We start from the raw sequence: 22,565 nt of genomic DNA, 5'->3' as shown, positions 1-22,565 counted from the left end.
AATACTGACACTGGCCACTAATGCAGCACAAAGTGGTTAATTAACTGCCACTGGTCACTAATGCATCAGTCACCAGTTGCAGTACACTAACCCCTTCCTGCTCAACATTACTGGCTAATGGCAGTGTTAGTTCATTAACCCCTTTACACTCCAATAATAAAGCCCCCACACTCCCCAAGGATTTAACCAGTGAAGGGGACAGGAAAAGCCTTATGGCTAAGCCACTGCAACATCATGCTGTCAACTGTCAAGCAATGTTTAATCTCCTCTACCTGCTGCTTTTGTTAAATTATTGCTCATCAAATCCAAGCAATAAACACGCTCTCTTCCTGTACCGGCCTCTGAATGACATCAGGTCAGAGGCCGGGACTAGAAATAATATGTTGGGCAGAGATCACTCCGCCCAACAGACAAGTGTAATGGATGTCTTCCAGTGCCAGGTTCGGGAGTGCAGTGAGTGATGCAGCACTCAGTACCCCGCTGCAGATTTGCAAGAGCACAGAGCAAGGTCTGTTCTGGAATTTGGTGATCTGTACATCGCTGTGCATGTTCAACCACCCTCAGGCAGATTTTAGCCAGTACTGCCTGTGCTGTTGTGTCAACACTGAACTCCACCTGTGGCCCCCTCCTGTGAATTGTTGCATCCAGGGCTCCTATCCCATAGCCCCCCCCCCTCTTGTCCTGGCCCTAGTGTACCCCTTTACAAAACAAGGGTTTGGCCTCATCTTGAATATGCAGTTCAGTTTTAGCCAACGATACACAGGAAAGACATTGTTGAAATACCAATAGTTCAGCGAAGGGTAAAAAAATTAATAAGGGGGATGGAGGAGCTTAGATATGAGGATCAATTACATACATTACAGTTACTCTGGAGAAGAGGCATTTAAAGTAGAATTCCAGCCTAAACCTTCAAGTCTTAAAATGTCTCCTCGCTCCTTCTAACACCTATGCTGACTAACCTGTGTAAAATAGATGTATATACAGTAGTTACCTATTTTCAGCTCACCATGGTCTGGTCACGTGATCTGGCTCCCCTGTGTCAACCAGTGGCAATAACAGCTGGGACATGGGAGCCTATGGGTGATGTCAGCACTCCCAAGCATTCACGGGCATTGTGGAGCACTCTCTCCTCTCCCCTGCAGGCACCACCAGCTGACACAAGGGGTAACCGGACAAGAGAGAGCTGAGAATAAGTAAGTATATACATTTTTTTACAGTTAGTTAGCATAGGTGTTAGGTGGGGGGGGGGGGGCACATTTTTAAGACTCGTAAGGCTGAGGCTAGAATTCTTCTTTAAAGCAGACTTCCACCCAAAACTGGAAGCTCCACTTATCTGCTTCCTCTCCTCCTCCGGTGCCACATTTCACTGTCAAAAGCAGGTACCCACTCCCACTTTCGTGTGAGGGCGCCACGGCGACCTACGTCATTTGCGGCCCTTCCTCTTCCCCCCTCTGCTGCCTTCTGGGAGACACACACAGGTCTCAGAAGACAGCAGGACCATTCCTGTTTCCCTTAGTAAGGATGCCGGCCCCTGAACCTGGAGCCGATGGATGGGTCAGCTTTGGGTGCTCCCTGGACAGGTAAGTGTCCCTATATTTAAGTCAGCAGCTACAGTATTTAATTTTGAATACAGGCTAGAACTCCACTTTAAGATGGGATATGATTATAATGTACAAATATCAAAGGTGACTCAAGTAACTGTAATAAACTGTTTACTCTAAGGTCCCAAAAGAGATACACGGCCATAATTTGAGGATAGAAGAAAGAAGGTTTACCCTTAGATTTCTGAAAGGGTTATTTACTGTTAGAGCAGCAAAAATGAGGAACTCTGTCCACCATTATTTTATACTAGCTGAAAGTGTTGGCAGCTTCCAAAAACTTATGGACGTCTTCCTCAGGAATTGTTAGAGAATAAAAATCAGACACATATAGGTTGAACTGTATAGACCTGTGTCTTTTTTCAGCCTTATAAAAAATGTAAGCCCTGCGTTCACATTGAGTACGGCTATGAAATCAGGTGAAATCGCACGATTTCAAAGCCGCATCTCAGTGTGACATTGGGTGTGACTTGAAAGATATCTATGCACAGATGTCTATTAAATTTGCACCCAAAATCGGCAAACTTAGTGCAGGAACTACTTTTGTAAATCAGTGCGGCACCGCAAAGTCGACGCCCCACCGATTTAAACGGTGCCTATACAGGCAATAGGCTGTGACATGTCATGCAATTTGACATGTCAAATCACATGAAAAATGGCTGCAATGTGAGCGGGGGCTGACTGTTTGGTAACATTCAGAGCAAGCACTGTTGCTGCTCATAGTCCATGAAAGAAATGCAAAGAACAATGTGATATTTTGTGTATTGGCATGGAGTTTAGCTCTCTTTTAGTAATCCTCACTATTCATTTATGCACAAGTTGGAACAATTCCATTCCCTGAGCATTGTTTTGAAATGACTTAATGATTAATTTCCATTTCAAACACAAAATTCTCGTAGCTAATTTCCTTCTGAAAGCACCTTCATTAACATAGGCCATTTCCAGGATGGGACACTTGTTTTATCATATGCCTCAGTGGCAATTGATTGATAAACTGTTGAAAAGCTTTGTAAAATTTCAAGATGTCTCTATATAACTGCTCTACCTACTGTAAACCTAAGGAGCCACAAACACATAACAATACGAGTCCCCGCTTTGATGTCACAAGCTTGATGTTTCCAAATTATTTTGAGAATTTAAGGCCGAAAGCCCATTAAGACATTTATGGAGCGCTGTAGAATACTATACTATTGATGAAAGCTGTACAGATCATCTATTTCTTCCTAGGGGCCTGCGTTATATTGTGTAATCATTTGTGCATGACTGGATTCTGTGTGGTGCTGAGAGAAGGAAACGTCTAGAAAAGTCCCAGAGGCAAGCTGTCAGATGGATAACTGCAACCTGCACTTCACAAAGCCCAGGGTAAATATTGCATTGTTACATTATTCAAACATAACAATGCCTGCTATAAAAGTTAACCCTGAGTACACAGACAGAGTCACACTTTTTAATAAAAACAAGCCTATGAGGTGCGTGGCTGCTTTCACCGTTGATATTCTTTCACAGAATGCAGCTGTGCCAAAGTCTATCAATAATATATGAAAAAAAGGTTTTTTATGTTTAAGCCTCGCTGAACTGTTTTGCTCCCAGGGGTGAATAGCAAAGTATTATTTCCCTGAGGATTAGACACAGTGTTCTGTAAGGTGTGTAAATATACTAACTGTGCTTTGGAAACCTTTCCACCTGTTATACCAGGACAGATTTAAATGGATTTTCCATCTTTAGCTTATGAGGTGGCAAAGCCTTCGGCTCAATTAGCCATTATGACCAAAAGTGGTCTTGCTATCTTCTGTCCCCACAGGTCAACTGTTTTCAGAATCTTTGAACGGTCGGATTTGCTAGGTCTTTTCTAGCTGTCCACCCACTTCTTTTACTTGGTTTTAAAAAAAGGTTGTTTTGAGCAGTGTTTGGCCCCTCCGAGCTTCACAGGCTTTCTGATAAGGTACGCCTGTCAGTTTTTCAGGCGGACCTGATCGGATGCTCCATGCACCCCTATGGAGCGGCGGATGTCAACGGTGACATGTCCGCTGACACCCGCTGCAATCCGATCTGATCCTGTCCATGAAATCCAGATGGATGGAAACCCAATTTCCATCTGTCTGGAGGATCGGATCCAATAGGATCAGATGAAAAGGGACAGGCGGTCCGATCCGATATCCAATAGAGGAGAGCCGGGCTCTGACAGGTCTGTCTCAACACAGTAAGCAGAGACGGACCTGTCATCTGTCTGCACAGCAGGAATCAGGGGATCAATCCCCCGCTGAGCAAAATGAGCAATATGTATTCTGTTACATATTTTTGGTTAAAAAAAATTCCCAATAAGAGTATATTGATTGGTTTGTGCAAAAGTTATTGCATCTACAAACTAGGGGAAAGATTTGTCATTTTTATTTTTTTACTAGTAATGACGGCGATCAGTGATTTTTAGCGCATGGACCAGACACTTACATTTTTGACACTTTTGGGGGCACCAGTTACATTACTACAGTAATCAGTGCTAAAAATTAGAGATCGACTGATTATTGGCAACACCGATATATCGGGGGCCGATATGCACTTTCCCCGATATATCGGAATCGGCCCCTGAGGTTACCGATATTGCCGATATTTAGGGAAAGTGCATGTCCTGGGGTGATGCCTGCAGCTAGAGGCATCACCCCGGTACCGGTGTCCATAGCCGACGGTCGGCTGACTTGTAATGAGAACCGATGCGGCTGAGGAGCCGCTCAGCTGTCATTACAAGGAGCGGGAGGGGACTCCCTCCCTCCCGCCGCCTTCCACGGCTCACCCGGGTCTCCCGTCCCACCGGGAGACCCGGGCATCCTACCTCCACCGCCGCCGCTGAAGAGAAGACCCGTGTAGCATGAAGATGTGTCCCCGTGAAAGCTGGTATCCCTGCTGCAAGTGCACATGCGCCGGTCTCCATGTAAAAAACCTGGAAGTGATGTCATGAGTGACATCACTTTCGGGTACTCGGCTCCGAATTAAAAAAACTGACAGCATTCAAAACAGCCAAACTTGGCGTTTTGAATGCTTTTTTGTGCCAAGGAGGGGTTTGGGGTCTTTTAGACCCCCAGATCCCTCCACAAGGAGTACCTTTAGAAGAAAAAAAAATGTTTTTTACATGTCCGAAAATTTTGGGCGATATCGGTTCATCACTACTAAAACTATGCACGGTTATTGTACTAATGCCACTGGCAGGGAAGGGGTTAACACCAGGGGCGATCAAAGGGTTAAATGTGGCCACAGGAGGTGTTTTCTAACTGTGTGGGTGATTTACTTATCGGTAAAACACAGGGACCTTTGTTTCTAAATAGGAGAAACACTGGAGCCCTATGTTCATTGCTGACAGAAAAGCAGTCTGCCGTGTTTACAACAGCAGATCGCCGTTCTGTCTCCACGGGGAGCGATCGTGGGTGCCCGGCGGCAATCGTGGCCACCGGACCCACAGATCAGCTTCCCTGTCATTTCGCAGGACAGAGCCGTCCTGCCGCAGTATATGTACTGCTTGCGGTTCGCAAGTGGTTAAAGTAGAAAACTTGAAATAACAGCCTACTGTGTGTTTTCTTATTTTAGTGTCTTACCTGTGGAATTTATAGTATTTGCTTTTTAGTACAAACTGATAAAAACATTTTATTTAGTACTGTAATAGTGAGTTGTTGCCTTTATGATCCAGAGGGCAGATGGCAAACATATTTTTATTTAATTACAGGTTCTTGTTTTTTTATAATTTCACAACTATAACTCTTGAAACAATTTTACAACATTCACATAAATTGCCAAGAAAAAAAAAAAAAGCAATGGCCACTTTTATGGAACGAACCGTATATCTTCTTTTAGTGCCCCCCATATCAGTTATAGATAATTCTTTTAACTAGCTTGTTTGCTTGATTTATACCTAAACCAAGCAAGAATTTGTTGGTAAGATAAAAATATTATTCACCAAGTTCAGTTATTTCCAGTAAATGCTTACAAGTCTATTTGTTCGTGTGTACAGTATACCCACTTTGACCAGGATATTACTAATGGCCATGGTCATTGTGTAGAGATGGGAGAAAAACATGTCAGCTCCCAGCTGGTAATCTGTCAGCAATCACCTGACAAAACAGGAATGCCTTAATTTATCATGAAAATCAAATTTTCAAGGAAAAAAACTAAGTCTAAGCACATGTTAAGAAAACAATTACAGAATAACCCTCCCATGAGGACATTGATCTTCTCGTAGAGGATCAATCCACAACTCACTGATTATACAGTGTATAGTAAACTTTACTGCAGCTTTTATCTAGACAGTCAGTATATAAGTGAAAATTAGTTCTAACTCTTAAATCGGTATTTCCCTTTAAAAAAGGAGAGTGTCAGAAAGATATTACCTACCATAATTCTGAAGCTGGATGGGCAATTAATAGCTCATTCTAGGGTTAAAGAAAAACGTATTTCAAGATCATTAATTTAGCTGAAAATTCACAAACATAACTTTGATGAATAGTCTCATAAACTGAGACATGTGCAGAAGAATAGTCTAATGTTTTATTGTCATAAATTAATTCCCACATCCATATAGAAACAGCAGGATAGCATTTTACAGCTCCTCTACACTGGCCACCATTAGAGATGTCACACTGATGGCACTGATGAGTTAGTCACGCTTTAAATGACTTAAGATGACTTAAATGTTTTTAAACAAAAAATAATAATATATATATATCTATATAGATAGATAGATAGATAGATAGATAGATAGATAGATAGATAGATAGATAGATAGATAGATAGATAGATAGATAGATAGATAGATAGATAGATAGATAGATAGATAGATAGATAGATAAATATCTATATATATATATATATATATATATATATATATATATATATATATATATATATATACATATATATGTACAACCCAATTCCAAAAAAGTTGGGACACTGTACAAATTGTGAGCAAAAAAGAAATATTATACATTATATTTTATTCACAATATAATATAGATAACATATCAAATGTTGAAAGTAAGACATTTTGAAATGTCATGCCAAATATTGGCTCATTTTGGATTTCATGAGATCTCCACATTCCAGAAAAGTTGGGACAGGTAACAATAAGAGGCCGTAAAAATTAATTGTACATATAAGGAACAGCTGGAGGACCAATTTGCAACTTATTAGGTCAATTGGTAACATGATTGGGTATAAAAAGAGCCTCTCAGAGTGGCAGTGTCTCTCAGAAGTCAGGATGGGCAGAGGATCACCAATTCCACCAATGCTGCGGCATAAAATAGTGCAGCAATATCAGAAAGCAGTTTCTCAGAGAAAAATTGCAAAGAGTTTGAAGTTATCATCATCTACAGTGCATAATCATCCAAACATTCAGAGAATCTGGAACAATCTCTGTGCATAAGGGTCAAGGCAGGAAAACCATACTGGATGCCCGTGAACTTCAGGCCCTTAGACTGCATCACATACAGGAATGCTACTGTTCTGTTCTCACTACACGTATGCCCCAGGCGTGTGCAGCTCAACATACAGCTAAACCTTTAATCCTGCAATAACCAGTCCTTTTGTAACTTAAGGCTTTATTCCAGAGATAGAATAGTGGTCACATGACAGGTTACAAGTCAGAATGGATATGCGAATAGGATTGTGAATAGAGGTGAAACTTTAAATAAACATATAAAGGCATATAATCAGTATACAAACATAAACAGTATATGCATTGAGTATATAACCAACAGTTCATAGGCATACCAGCGATGCTTCAAAGGGGGGTTCAGGAATCTTCCCACAGCAACCTCAGATGCTGTCTGCTCCTTCCTGAGGTAAATCTTAAAACGGAGATTCTCTCAGAGAGGGGTGGAACTAATATTCAGCAATAGATAATAGGAAATACCATAAAGTGCTGTATAACAGTCTATGTCACAGTTGCATCTTGTGGACAAGATTGGTATTACAAGTTCCAATAGAATTAATTACTTCCTTATGCTGGAGGCATGACAGCTACTGTAATGGAAATCACAACATGGGCTCAGGAATACTTCCAGAAAACATTGTCGGTAAACACAATCCACCGTGCCATTCGCCGTTGCCAGGTAAAACTCTATGGGCCAAAAAAGAAGCCATATCTAAACATGACCCAAAAGTGCAGGCATTTTCTCTGGGCCAAGGCTCATTTAAAATGGACTGTGGCAAAGTGGAAAACTGTTCTGTGGTCAGACGAATCAAAATTTGAAGTTCTTTGTGGAAAACTGGGACGCCATGTCATCCGGACTAAAGAGGACAAGGACAACCCAAGTTGTTATCAGCGCTCAGTTCAGAAGCCTGCATCTCTGATGGTATGGGGTTGCATAAGTGCGTGTGGCATGGGCAGCTTACACATCTGGAAAGGCACCATCAATGCTGAAAGGTATATCAAAGTTCTAGAACAACATATGCTCCCATCCAGACTTCGTTTCTTTCGGGGAAGACCTTGCATTTTCCAACATGACAATGCCAGACCACATACTGCATCAATTACAACATCATGGCTGCGTAGTAGAAGGATCCGGGTACTGAAATGGCAAGCCTGCAATCCAGATCTGTCACCCATAGAAAACATTTGGCGCATCATAAAGAGGAAGATGCGACAAAGAAGACCTAAGACAGTTGAGCAACTAGAAGCCTGTATTAGATAAGAATGGGACAACATTCCTATTCCTAAACTTGAGCAACTTGTCTCCTCAGTCCCCAGACGTTTGCAGACTGTTATAAAAAGAAGAGGGGATGCCACACAATGGTAAACATGGCCTTGTCCCAACTTTTCTGAGATGTGTTGATGCCATGAAATTTAAAATCAACGTATTTTTCCCTTAGAATTATACATTTTCACAGTTTAAACATTTGATATGTCATCTATGTTGTATTCTGAATAAAATATTGAAATTTGAAACTTCCACATCATTGCATTCTGATTTTATTCACAATTTGTAGTGTCCTAACATTTTTGGAATCTGCTTGTATATGTATATGTATATATATATATATATATGCAGTTTACTCTTCTGAAGAACACACATTTATTACAAGAAAGAGGCACCACAGTAGTCTTAAACTTCAGCACTAGGCAAAAGCTATTTCTCAAGAAGCAGATTAACATAATGCTTTTGAGTATCAATACTGAAGATTGAATTGAATAATACAGCCATTTTATTGTATCCATTGAAAGATGAAACGCAAACTAATTTGCACTGTAAAAGCAATTTATATAAAAGCATTGCATAAAATGCAGCAGTAGATTCGAGAACCTAAATGAAAACCTGACACATCCGTTTTTTGAAATAGGAAGAGTCATAAGGCATAAGATCCTAAACATAATCTGTCATTAGGAACAAGCATTTCTCAGTTTCATTTCACTAATCAGCACCTACAGTCACGTACAAATTGTAATAGTCCTTTTATGGATCCATCTACTGAAAATAGTAGTCTGACACCCGGAGGACTTTTCTTAGACATCAGAACAAAAGAGTAGCTATCAAATGTCCTAAGGTAGAAATTACTTTAGTGAATGTTATCCAAAAAGATTGAAAGGGGTTACAAAGATGAATACAAAGCACACTACTTAAATGGTGGTAGCTGGAAAGGTAAAGTCCTTCTTATCTAACGTGTTTGTAAGATGACCTTGTGTTCAGGAGATACGGAATCCTGGGGGAACTGATATTTGTAAAAACTGTAAATAGGTTGGTTTTCCTTAAAGTTTATCAAGAACTAAAGCTCTCAAGGGGTTTTCTACCAATCATACCCTAAAACGTGAATTATTGCTATACAAGTATTCAAAGAGGACCTGTCACCAGGTCATTTTTAACAAAAATCTTCTTATAAGATTATATGTGCATTTAGGGTCCATGCACACTAGGCAGCAAAAGAAAATGCCAGAACTGCGGGCAGTAAAAAACAGAAGAAAAGCGCTCCCATGGAGCATATTCTACTCGTGTTTAGGGGCATTAAGATACATTTGCGTTTATAAGCGTTTTTCCACAAAACACTAGAAAAATGTACACTTAAAAATGCTTGACGCGCCTAAATGCCACGTTTAGACATGTCAAGCCTTTTTTCTGCCCGAAAGCTCCTCTCAAAGATGCACTTGTGGTGTTTTTTTTTTTTTTTTCAGCCTGCAAACATTCTACAAATATGGCTGTAAACCTTAAATGAGCATGGACAAATAGGCTAACATAGAGTTGCCTCTCAGGGGTGTCAAACTCCACTTCCATCGTGGGCCACATCAGCATTATGGTTTCCCTCAAAGGGCCGGTTATATCTGTAAGATTAGATGTCCAGAGCACCCCACGCCCCCTTACACCCTTACATCACAATGCACCCCCTTACCAGAGGGTGGATCTGGGAAAAAGTGCAGGGTCTGGAGGAGAACCAGAGAAGGGCTGGAGTCAGCTTCCAGAGTCTGCTAAATGCTGAGACGAGGGGAAGCAGAGGCAAGGTGGTGTTGCTGCTGCACAGAGAGGTGCAGGATCTGTAGGAGGAGTTCTGCCCTCCTCTCTGATGCGGACTGCTGAAGAGGAGGGGGGCAAAGACAAGCCTTTCTGCAGCGGCACAGAGTACTGCAGGATCTGGCAAAAGGGGTTCTGTCCTCTCTGCTGCCGACTACAGAGAAAAGGTGGGGGCAGAGACAAGGGGGCTGCCACAGCTGCATGAGAGGTGTGAGGGCCACATGAAATGACCTGGGGGGCCGCATTCGGCCCGCGGGCCTTGTGTTTGACACCTGTGCAAGGGGTGAAAAAAAATTGCCAAATGCCTGTCTAAGCAGTCTTTTTTTTTTCTTTTTTTTTTTTTGCACAATGTGTATGAGGCCTAATGTATTTTATGTATGTTATTTACCTGTTAAAGCAACCCTTGTGTTGACATCCAAAAGCTTGCCATGGGGGCACCCAAGCTGAGCCACTACTCTGTGTGTCCATTCAGACATGGAGCCGCAGCTTAGCCCCACCCCCTCTCTCTCCTCATTGGCCTACTGGCCAATGGCCTAATGGCACTCGCTTCTGTCGCTGCCATTGAGGAGGAAGATTCCCCTGACAGCTGAGACTCTCGTGCAACATCGCTAGATCGAGACAGGGCACAGTTAAGTATTAGGGGTGTAAGGGGGGAGCTGCACACCGAAGGTTTTATATCTTAATGCAAAGATGGGGGAAAAAAAAACAGACAGATAATGAAGTAAAAGAAGCACATATTACACATATTACACATTGTTAGGCACACAGTTAACCCTTTAATTGCCCCTAGATGTTAACTCCTTCCCATCCAGTGTCATTTGTACAGTGACAGTCTATAGTATTATCACTGTGTTTGTGTCACTGGTGATGTCAGTGTCAGTTACTCATTTCCCACTCAGTGTCAGTTAGTGTCAGATTGGCTACCACACTATTACACTCCCACCCGCTGATCATCGCCATTAGAAGTAAAAAAAAAAAAATTACAGTATATATACCATAGTTTGTAGATGTTATAACTTTAACGCAAACCAATCAATATACACTTATTGGGATTTTTACCAAAAATATGTAACAGAATACATTTTGGCTTAAACCTATGAAGAAATTGTATTTTTTTTTTGTTATTGTTGAATGTGTTTTATAACAGAAAGTAAAAATAAGTTTTGTTTTTTTTTCAGTCTTTTTTGTTTCTATAACAAAAATAAAACCCCCCTGTGGTGATCAAATACCACCAAAAGAAAGCTCTATTTGTGTAAAAAAAAAAAAAAAAAAAGGTCAAAAATTTAATTTGGGTACAGTGTTGCATGACCGCCCAGTTACTAGTTAAAGTAGTACAGTGCCAAATAGCAAAAAATACCCTGGTGGTTATGAAGGGGGTAAAACCTTCCGGAGCCTAAAGTGTTTTTTAAGCCACTATGTGTTCTTTATACCATTACCTGTGTTAGATAACAACCTGTGTCCTAGTGCCTGTGCTTTATAAAAAAAAAAAAGCTGATTTCTACCTGTTTTCACAGAGCCTCCTGGCGCTCACGTGACTCCCGCCTCTCTCCGTCTGACATCTGCAGTGGGCGGGGCCGAGAACTCCCGCTAATGTCAGCCAGGGAGGTGGGGAGGAGAGAAGGAGAGAGACGGGTGTCACATGAGCGCTGGGAGGCTCTGTGAAAACAGGTAGAAATCTGCTTTTTTTTTATAAAGCACAGACACTAGGACACAGGTTGTTATAACAGAGGGGATGGTTGAAAGATCCCATAGTTTTGTAGCAGCGGGGAGGGGAGCAGAGCGGCACTCGCAAGAGCTGACAGGCAGGGAGGAGAGAGGGGAGGAGGACAGAGGGAGACAGTGGAGAGCTGCAGATAGCAGCAGATGACGGAGGCATTTAAACTTACCACAGTGTCAGTTTACAGGGGGGAGGGCAGAACCAGGCAGGATCAGCCAGGTATTTCAGGTGATACAGGGGGCCAAGCTACACAGCACAAGCATTGTGCTGTATGCCATGTTTTAAGGGAACAGGATCAATTTCTTTTTTTTTTGGGTAACAAACACTTTAGGTGGTTAAAGTAAAAAACTTTCTGCAAATTACAACAACTTTATTAAACATGAGTACTTTTTGCAAGTGTCTTATGCTACACGTGGGATTTTAGAGTGAATGATCACTCTTTTAAAAATTTTCAATTCAGCAGCAGTAGCACCTTTTTGTTTTGCACTGTAATTATTCAATGGGCTTAATAAGCATTTTTACATGTTCTAAATATGCAGATGATGGTTTTCCAGCAAGTTGGATCATTATTTTGAAGGCTATTTTCATTTTTGTCTCTGTTTTTGTTTATTGTGTAACCCTCTTTTGGGAAGGGTTATAAGAAATTCCTCTTTCCAAGTAAAATATTGTGCTAATCTTGTAGGTAAATAGGAGAACTAGATCCTTCACTAATTGGAAGAGAGGGTTTAATAATAAAGTAGGCAGTGCCTCCACCCAAGACAGAGGGGATTCCCTTCCTGGGAAATTAATCAGTATTCTAAACAACAAAATTGGGAACAGGAGAACTACTACGAGCATATAAATTTAACCATAAGCATATAGATGAACAGCAGTATAGGGATAATACAAGCTTTATATATGAAGAGATTAATAATAGTACATACATTAAAAATAGTACATACAATACATCCAATGCACAAACAGGTATTATCAGCAAAGGGGCCCAACAAGAGTCCTGGTGGAACTGTGCACATATACCCAGGTGTATATATATATATATATATATATATGTATGTATGTATGTATGTATGTATGTATAGTTCCTCCAGGAGAATATTGTAGAAAAATCCAGTTGCAGGGGCCCCTGAGGATGATGCAGTGTCTGTCTTTGTGCTGGAGACCTGAAGACAAAATAAGAGGTCATGGGGGTGTATCCTGAAGTGGGACTTTAATCAAATGGCACTGTAACTCAGAGTCAGTTTATCCACTCTGTGCTTTAGTCCCTCCCTATTAGTGTATAATAATCTCTTCTGGTCCAGGATTTAGTAACATGGATGGGAGATGTGGCTGAGAATTTTTCTTTCAGCACTTTCCTCTTCTGGGGCTTCCAAGTCAACAACCAGGGACAGGAAGTACATGTATTAAATATTTACAGGCATATACAGGCATTTTCAAATTCAGACAGTAGAGGGCAGCAGATCACTACAATTGTTCTTGAACCTTAAATGTTTGTGGAATTGTGGTTAATCTTGCTAAAATCAAACTTGTAAAATATCAGTTTTCTTAAGTAAATTATTTTTTGTGAATCTTTTGTAAAGTTTTTTTTTTACCTAGAGATCATGCTAGCACCTGCACTCCCTGTTGCAGGTTAGGCAGCCCAACAGCCATCTGAACCAATTCACATGGCAGGATGATGACAACACTGCTGCTAATTGATAGACAATGGTTATCATTGTCAGCCTGAAACAGGAATTGCTGTTACTGATTACAGCTGGTTACATGAGATATTTTATTAGCTTACAAATTTTTTTTTAATAACATATAGAATTATAAAAAGTTATATAAAAATGAATATTAATTATTACAAATGAACACCTATGCAAAACTGTATATATATTTTTCTATACATTAAATTAGCAAAAATATATTATTTTCGCATAGCTCACTGTAACCAATTTGTTTTGTTTCCCAAAAGGTATATGCAGGCTTGTAGGATAGCTTCATCTAAGGGAGTAGGTAGTAGTGGGTACAGTACTATATCTTGGCTGAAACTGAGCTGCTTTTGAAAAAATTTTCACTAGTGGTGTTACTGGTAGGATCTTTAGGTAAGACATTTGAAACAAATTCCCAAAAATAGTTTTTCTTAAGAAATCTTTACACGGCAAAGCATGATGTCGAACATACTATAAACATGTAAAAAGAAGAACATTCGAGTATTTTGAAGTTCCTCTTTAAACTGTTGTACACTAACACAATCCACACATAACAATTGCTTCTATATGTATGAAGCTTGTTTTGATCTATTAATCCTAATTTTTCATACTGTGATATCTAATCGATTCTATGGAACCATCCATTCATGTTAGGGGTGATGTTACCTTTCTAGTGGAGATAGATTAATTATTTTGCAATGTTAAGCAAAAGTAATGATTTCTTATATCCCAAGGAAGCATGCTAGGTACAGTAAAATTTCTGTGAAAAATGTGTGTAAAATTACACCAAAGCAACACACAGGATGAAAGTTAATGGAGTACTTGTGAATAGTGTTGAGCGAACACGGACTGTATTATTCGTGTTCGTACCGAATAATTGGATTTTTTTTACCCGAACACGGACACGGACACTTTACTGTATGTTCGGGTAAAAATCCGTGTTCGGTCGTTTTATTTCCGGGTTTTGCATGCTTTGGCGCTCTTTTCATGGCGGGCTTTCAACAGCCAATCAACAATCGTTTAACTGGTGTGCCTTAAGCCATCCCAGCCATGCCTGCAAATGTCTTAGTAGCTGTGATTGGCCGTCTGAAGCATGTGACCAAGTCTTTATAAGTTCGAGGCAGCCGCCGCAGCAGCGTCATTCTGCTGCTTAGCTAAGGGACAGAGCACACCTCAATGTGCTGGCTGCTGATTAGGGAAAGATAGGCAGGAAAAAACCATTTGTGTCCGGATAGAATTGAGGGACAGGTCGGAGTGTTTAGGCAGGGCGAGTTGTAGGCATTTTAGGGATAGAGTCTGCTGAATTATAGGGTCAGTGTCTTCTACAAACTACAATCGATATTGCTGTGTGGGGGGTGGGGTGAATCTGCACTCAATCCTGATCTACGATCTCTTCTCAATCCTGTTAGGGACAGAGTCTGCTGAATTTTAGGGAAACTGTGTTCTACAAACTACAATCGATATTGCTGTGTGGTGTGGGATTGGAGATAGGCAGGTGTCAGTGATCCACATCCATTTTTCTGTGTGTGAGCTGCAGTGAACACAATCTTTTTGGGCTGCAGTGAACACAATCTTTTTGGGCTGCAGTGAACACAATCTTTTTGGGGTGCAGTGAACACAATCCTTTTTGTTGTGCAGTGAACACAATCTTTTTGGGGTGCAGTGAACAAAATCTTCTTGGGGTGCAGTGAACACAATCCTTTTTGGTGTGCAGTGAACACAATCTTTGTGGGGTGCAGTGAACAAAATCCTTTGTGGGGTGCAGTGAACACAATCTTTTTGGGGTGCAGTGAACAAAATCCTTTTTGGGGTGCAGTGAACAACATCCTTTTTGGGGTGCAGTGAACACAATCTTTTTGGGGTGCAGTGAACAAAATCCTTTGTGGGGTGCAGTGAACACAATCTTTTTGGGGTGCAGTGAACACAATCTTTTTGGGGTGGAGTGAACAACATCCTTTTTGGGGTGCAGTGAACAAAATCCTTTTTGGGGTGCAGTGAACAAAATCATTTTTGGGGTGCAGTGAACACAATCTTTTTGGGGTGCAGTGAACACAATCTTTGTGGGGTGCAGTGAACACAATCTTTTTGGGGTGGAGTGAACAACATCCTTTTTGGGGTGCAGTGAACAACATCCTTTTTGGGGTGCAGTGAACACAATCTTTTTGGGGTGCAGTGAACACAATCTTTGTGGGGTACAGTGAACAGAATCTTTGTGGGGTGCAGTGAACACAATCTTTGGGGGGTACAGTGAACACAATCTTTTTGGGGTGCAGTGAACACAATCTTTGTGGGGTGCAGTGAACACAATCTTTTTGGGGTGGAGTGAACAAAATCAATTTTGGGGTGCAGTGAACAACATCCTTTTTGGGGTGCAGTGATCAAAATCCTTTTTGGGGTGCAGTGAACACAATCTTTTTGGGGTGCAGTGAACAAAATCCTTTGTGGGGTGCAGTGAACAGAATCTTTGTGGGGTGCAGTGAACACAATCTTTGGGGGGGTACAGTGAACACAATCTTTTTGGGGTGCAGTGAACACAATCTTTGTGGGGTACAGTGAACAGAATCTTTGTGGGGTGCAGTGAACACAATCTTTGGGGGGTACAGTGAACACAATCTTTTTGGGGTGCAGTGAACACAATCTTTGGGGGGTACAGTGAACACAATCTTTTTGGGGTGCAGTGAACACAATCTTTGTGGGGTGCAGTGAACACAATCTTTGGGGGGGTACAGTGAACACAATCTTTTTGGGGTGCAGTGAACAACATCCTTTTAGGGTGCAGTGAACACAATCTTTGTGGGGTGCAGTGAACAACATCCTTTTAGGGTGCAGTGAACACAATCTTTGTGGGGTACAGTGAACAGAATCTTTGTGGGGTGCAGTGAACACAATCTTTGGGGGGTACAGTGAACACAATCTTTGTGAGGTGCAGTGAACACAATCTTTGTGGGGTGCAGTGAACACAATCATTGTGGGGTGCAGTGAACTCAATCTTTGTGGGGTACAGTGAACACAATCTCATACTTCTGAAGATTTGAGGGTGCTGCCTGTTCCATACTCCTCCTCCTACTGCTCAACCATCCTTTTAGGGGTACAAACAATAGTAATTGGGGCCTAGTGTGGTGGTGTACGTGTGATATACATACACTTTTTTTGGATCATATTTTCTATTCCGCTATTTAATCAAAAACCTTTGGGGGTCAGTTAAATTGGGGGATAGTCTGTGTTGGTACGTGTGAGAGAGATCCACCTTTCCAAGTTGTTGGGGTTCATCTCATACTTCTGAAGGTTTGAGGGTGCTGCCTGTTCCATACTCCCCCTACTCCTCATCTAGCCTTTTAGGGGTACAAACAATAGTAATTGGGGCCCAGTGTGGTTGTGTACGTGTGATATACATACACTTTTTTTGGATCATATTTTCTATTCCGCTATTTAATCAAAAACCTTTGGGGATCAGTTAAATTGGGGGATAGTCTGTGTTGGTACGTGTGAGAGAGATCCACCTTTCCAAGTTGTTGGGGTTCATCTCATACTTCTGAAGGTTTGAGGGTGCTGCCTGTTCCATACCCCCCCTACTCCTCATCTAGCCTTTTAGGGGTACAAACAATAGTAATTGGGGCCTAGTGTGGTTGTGTACGTGTGATATACATACACTTTTTTTGGATCATATTTTCTATTCCGCTATTTAATCAAAAACCTTTGGGGATCAGTTAAATTGGGGGATAGTCTGTGTTGGTACGTGTGAGAGAGATCCACCTTTCCAAGTTGTTGGGGTTCATCTCATACTTCTGAAGGTTTGAGGGTGCTGCCTGTTCCATACTCCCCCTACTCCTCATCTAGCCTTTTAGGGGTACAAACAATAGTAATTGGGGCCTAGTGTGGTTGTGTACGTGTGATATACATACACTTTTTTTGGATCATATTTTCTATTCCGCTATTTAATCAAAAACCTTTGGGGATCAGTTAAATTGGGGGATAGTCTGTGTTGGTACGTGTGAGAGAGATCCACCTTTCCAAGTTGTTGGGGTTCATCTCATACTTCTGAAGGTTTGAGGGTGCTGCCTGTTCCATACTCCCCCTACTCCTCATCTAGCCTTTTAGGGGTACAAACAATAGTAATTGGGGCCTAGTGTGGTTGTGTACGTGTGATATACATACACTTTTTTTGGATCATATTTTCTATTCCGCTATTTAATCAAAAACCTTTGGGGATCAGTTAAATTGGGGGATAGTCTGTGTTGGTACGTGTGAGAGAGATCCACCTTTCCAAGTTGTTGGGGTTCATCTCATACTTCTGAAGGTTTGAGGGTGCTGCCTGTTCCATACTCCCCCTACTCCTCATCTAGCCTTTTAGGGGTACAAACAATAGTAATTGGGGCCTAGTGTGGTTGTGTACGTGTGATATACATACACTTTTTTTGGATCATATTTTCTATTCCGCTATTTAATCAAAAACCTTTGGGGATCAGTTAAATTGGGGGATAGTCTGTGTTGGTACGTGTGAGAGAGATCCACCTTTCCAAGTTGTTGGGGTTCATCTCATACTTCTGAAGGTTTGAGGGTGCTGCCTGTTCCATACCCCCCCTACTCCTCATCTAGCCTTTTAGGGGTACAAACAATAGTAATTGGGGCCTAGTGTGGTTGTGTACGTGTGATATACATACACTTTTTTTGGATCATATTTTCTATTCCGCTATTTAATCAAAAACCTTTGGGGATCAGTTAAATTGGGGGATAGTCTGTGTTGGTACGTGTGAGAGAGATCCACCTTTCCAAGTTGTTGGGGTTCATCTCATACTTCTGAAGGTTTGAGGGTGCTGCCTGTTCCATACCCCCCCTACTCCTCATCTAGCCTTTTAGGGGTACAAACAATAGTAATTGGGGCCTAGTGTGGTTGTGTACGTGTGATATACATACACTTTTTTTGGATCATATTTTCTATTCCGCTATTTAATCAAAAACCTTTGGGGATCAGTTAAATTGGGGGATAGTCTGTGTTGGTACGTGTGAGAGAGATCCACCTTTCCAAGTTGTTGGGGTTCATCTCATACTTCTGAAGGTTTGAGGGTGCTGCCTGTTCCATACCCCCCCTACTCCTCATCTAGCCTTTTAGGGGTACAAACAATAGTAATTGGGGCCTAGTGTGGTTGTGTACGTGTGATATACATACACTTTTTTTGGATCATATTTTCTATTCCGCTATTTAATCAAAAACCTTTGGGGATCAGTTAAATTGGGGGATAGTCTGTGTTGGTACGTGTGAGAGAGATCCACCTTTCCAAGTTGTTGGGGTTCATCTCATACTTCTGAAGGTTTGAGGGTGCTGCCTGTTCCATACCCCCCCTACTCCTCATCTAGCCTTTTAGGGGTACAAACAATAGTAATTGGGGCCTAGTGTGGTTGTGTACGTGTGATATACATACACTTTTTTCACCACCAATAACTGGGCCTCCATGCGAGACCTGTGTGCCTTGTTGCGCTGTTTTGAGTACTCCACCAACATGGCCAGTGGCAATGACGCCGTTCTCAGCTTAACTATCCCACTTCTATGCCTCCTTGAAAAAACAATTCGGGCGATGATGGAAGAGGATGTGGCACAGGATGAGGAGGAGGAGGAGGATGAAGAGGTAACATTTCCAAGGCTTTCAGGGCAGTCATTCGCAAGGGGCTCCGAGGGTGGGTTCCTGCACACGCAAACGCCAGGGACGCAATTGTCCAGCAGGGGCACAGTTCTGGAGGATGAGGAGGATGAGGAGGAGGAGGAGCTGGAGGAGGAGATGGAACCATGTTCACAGCAGGGTGGCACCCAGGCCAGCTCATGGCCATCACTGGTGCGTGGCTGGGGGGATACAGAGGACACGGACGATACACCTCCCACAGAGGACAGCCTTTCGTTGCCTCTGGGCAGCCTGGCACACATGAGCGATTACATGCTGCAGTGTCTCCACAACGACCGCCGAGTTGCCCACATTCTAACTTGTGCTGATTACTGGGTGGCCACGCTGCTGGATCCCCGTTACAAGGACAACGTACCGTCCTTAATTCACTCACTGGAGCGCGATCGCAAGATGCGCGAGTACAAGCGCACGCTGGTAGACGCCATGCTGCTGGCATTCCCATCTGACAGCGGGGCCACAGTGGAAGCACAAGGCAGAGGAGGAGGAGGAGGAGGTCGCCAACGCAACCAGGGCACCGCCAGCACCTCAGAAGGCAGGGTTAGCATGGCCGAAATGTGGAAAAGCTTTGTCAGCACGCCACAACAAACAGCAGCACCAGCAGCTCAGATGGAACGTCTTAGCAGGAGGCAGCATTTTACCAACATGGTGGAGCAGTATGTGTGCACACGCCTACATGTAGTGAATGACGGGTCTGCCCCCTTCAACTTCTGGGTCTCCAAATTGGGCACATGGCCTGAGCTTGCCCTTTACGCCTTGGAGGTGCTGGCGTGCCCTGCAGCCAGTGTATTATCTGAACGGGTATTTAGCACGGCTGGGGGCGTTATAACAGACAAGCGCAGCCGCCTGTCCAGAGACAATGTGGACAAGCTCACGTTCATTAAAATGAACCAGGCATGGATCCCACGGGACTTTTCCGTACCTTATGCAGAATAGCAATGGATACCGACCTTACCCACCCATTGTTCCATTTTTGCTCTTTCTCACTCTTTTGGGGTGTACCCTCATTTAAAATTTTTGAAAAGAAGCAGTGTTGGCTACCTCGTCCTCCTCCTCAGGGCCAGATTAATGTAGGGGCTATTGGAGCTGCAGCTCCAGGCCCCTACCTTTTATATAGGCCCCGGGTTGGCCATATTCACTGTTACCGCTCTTCTGTCACTTGTAAACACAGAAGTCTGGCTTCTATGCTCGCTTCCCCAGGCAGCACCCTCAGAACCTCCCCACACAGCGTGAAGGCCGGACAAGGAGGGACAGTTGGCGATGCATGGATGTGTTTATGGGCTTCAGAGACAGCATCCCATGTTGAATTAGGCATGCATGGCTGCACCCTTCCTCCTCTGGGTGCATGGCAAGGCACGGCCCTTAAGGCCCTTCAAAATCCTCAGCACCAAGCCCATGATGCTGTTAATCCGGCCCTGGTCCTCCTCCACCGCCGCTTCCACCTACACCGCCCATAGGTGTGCGCAGCCTATTGCATTAAGGTGTGCACCCCAAAGTTGAAATACACATGCATGTGTTTGCCAGCAGGGAGAGTAATGTATCGGGGCCATGTACCTGTAGGCAAGAAGAAATAGAGCAGAGCAGGTCCCAGGGAGATCTTTCCCATCTCCTCACTGGCAATGCTATGTGCCCTAGGTGATTAGGGTGTGCCCAGGCACACCCAGCACACCCTGTGCGCACGCCTATGTCACCGCCACATCCACCACCACCTCAACCTCCCTCCTACTCCATATGGGCCTCGTCCTTCAGAGATGAAGAAGAACATTGTTTTATTTTTCTGTTTTTTTTTGTTGTTTTAAGTTATTTCCCTATCCACATTTGTTTGCAGAGCACTTGCCATGCTCTTAATTACGTTTTGCTGCCATTTGCAGCACTCTAGCCCTTTCCTTTGGTGTTTTAGAGCCATTTTAGTGCCTTAAAGTTCGGGTCCCCATTGACTTCAATGGGGTTCGGTGTCCGGGAAAAGTTCGGTAAAAGTCCGGGACACGGACCCGGACTTTTTTTTAAAGTTCGGCCGAACCCGTCGAACACGGACATCTAGGTGTCCGCTCAACCCTACTTGTGAATAAATATATTAAATTATGTATATAAGTAGCAATGTAATTGCATATTATAACATTTAAATATAGAAAAAAAAAAAAAATATATATATATATATATATATATATATATATATATATAAATGTGTGTTAAGCTGCCCGTCTGAACAACAAATGTGTTTAAGACTTTTATTATGTAAGAGACCACGCTCAGATTAAACACTATGGATACAAAATATCAATTCAATATAAAAAGTGAAAATTATTCCGTAAAGAGTTTTTCTGTGATAAATATATAAATGTCCAACGTGAATATTAGTGTCTATAGTCAGACAAAAGTGCTTTAGTGCCCGTTTCCTTAGATGAGTATGGTGGGTTTACAAAATCATTCAAAGAAATTCATTCAGTGGGTACCTGCACCACATGCACAGCCCACTTACCAGATAACCCTTAGGGTATAGCATTTATACGTATCCTGCAGTGATCCACTCGCTGCCATACGTGTTTCCAGGACCCCAACATAAGTAGATAAAGTATGGAAAAGAAGAAAAGCAGGCGCCGCTGAGTGTAGCGACAAATTTATTGCTGACAATAAAAATAGTAACTCACATCATAGTATTCTTATGTCCATGTTCCATTGTGTATACGCTTCCTGTGTTTGATCTTCCGTGTCCCGACTGGCCCGCAGCCGGGAGATGACGTTTCAGGAGGCTTCACAGAGGAGCTGGTTAAAGCGGAAGCCGCGGTGAACCGCAAGCTAACCGGAAATGACGTAACGCGTTTCGGAGCATGCGTACTAGGCTCCTTCCTCAGACGTCTGAAGCGTATACACAATGGAACATGGACATAAGAATACTATGATGTGAGTTACTATTTTTATTGTCAGTAATAAATTTGTTGCTACACTCAGCGGCGCCGGCTTTTCTTCTTTTGTTGCCAGTGGGATTTTTCCGTTCTTTTGCCTGCCAGAGCTGCCCTGAACTACAGCATTATCAGTGAAGTCTGGTCCGCTACAGCCTCTGACCATCTGGCTGTTTATATTGGTGTCCACTCTTCTGGCACAAGCGCCCAACATCCCTCTCCTCTAAGTAGATAAAGTACGGACAGGCTTATAGTGCAGTAAGTTTTAAATCACCATTTATTTAAAATTAGCAACTTACATTTTAGTCAAAGAAAACCGGCTGGAGATACCAATGTCCGGACTGCCGGACCGCCGTTCCGCGTTCCAACTGTGCTCCAGAAAACGGAAATGACGTAGTAGCATTCACGGGCTAATTTTAAATAAATGGTGATTTAAAACTTACTGCACTATAAGCCTGTCCATACTTTATCTACTTATGTTGGGGTCCTGGAAACACGTATGGCAGC

Source organism: Pelophylax lessonae (genome assembly GCF_965119305.1).
Source record: "Pelophylax lessonae genome assembly, chromosome: 4".
Taxonomy (NCBI): domain Eukaryota; kingdom Metazoa; phylum Chordata; class Amphibia; order Anura; family Ranidae; genus Pelophylax; species Pelophylax lessonae.
Note: the sequence above shows the minus strand (reverse complement) of the source record.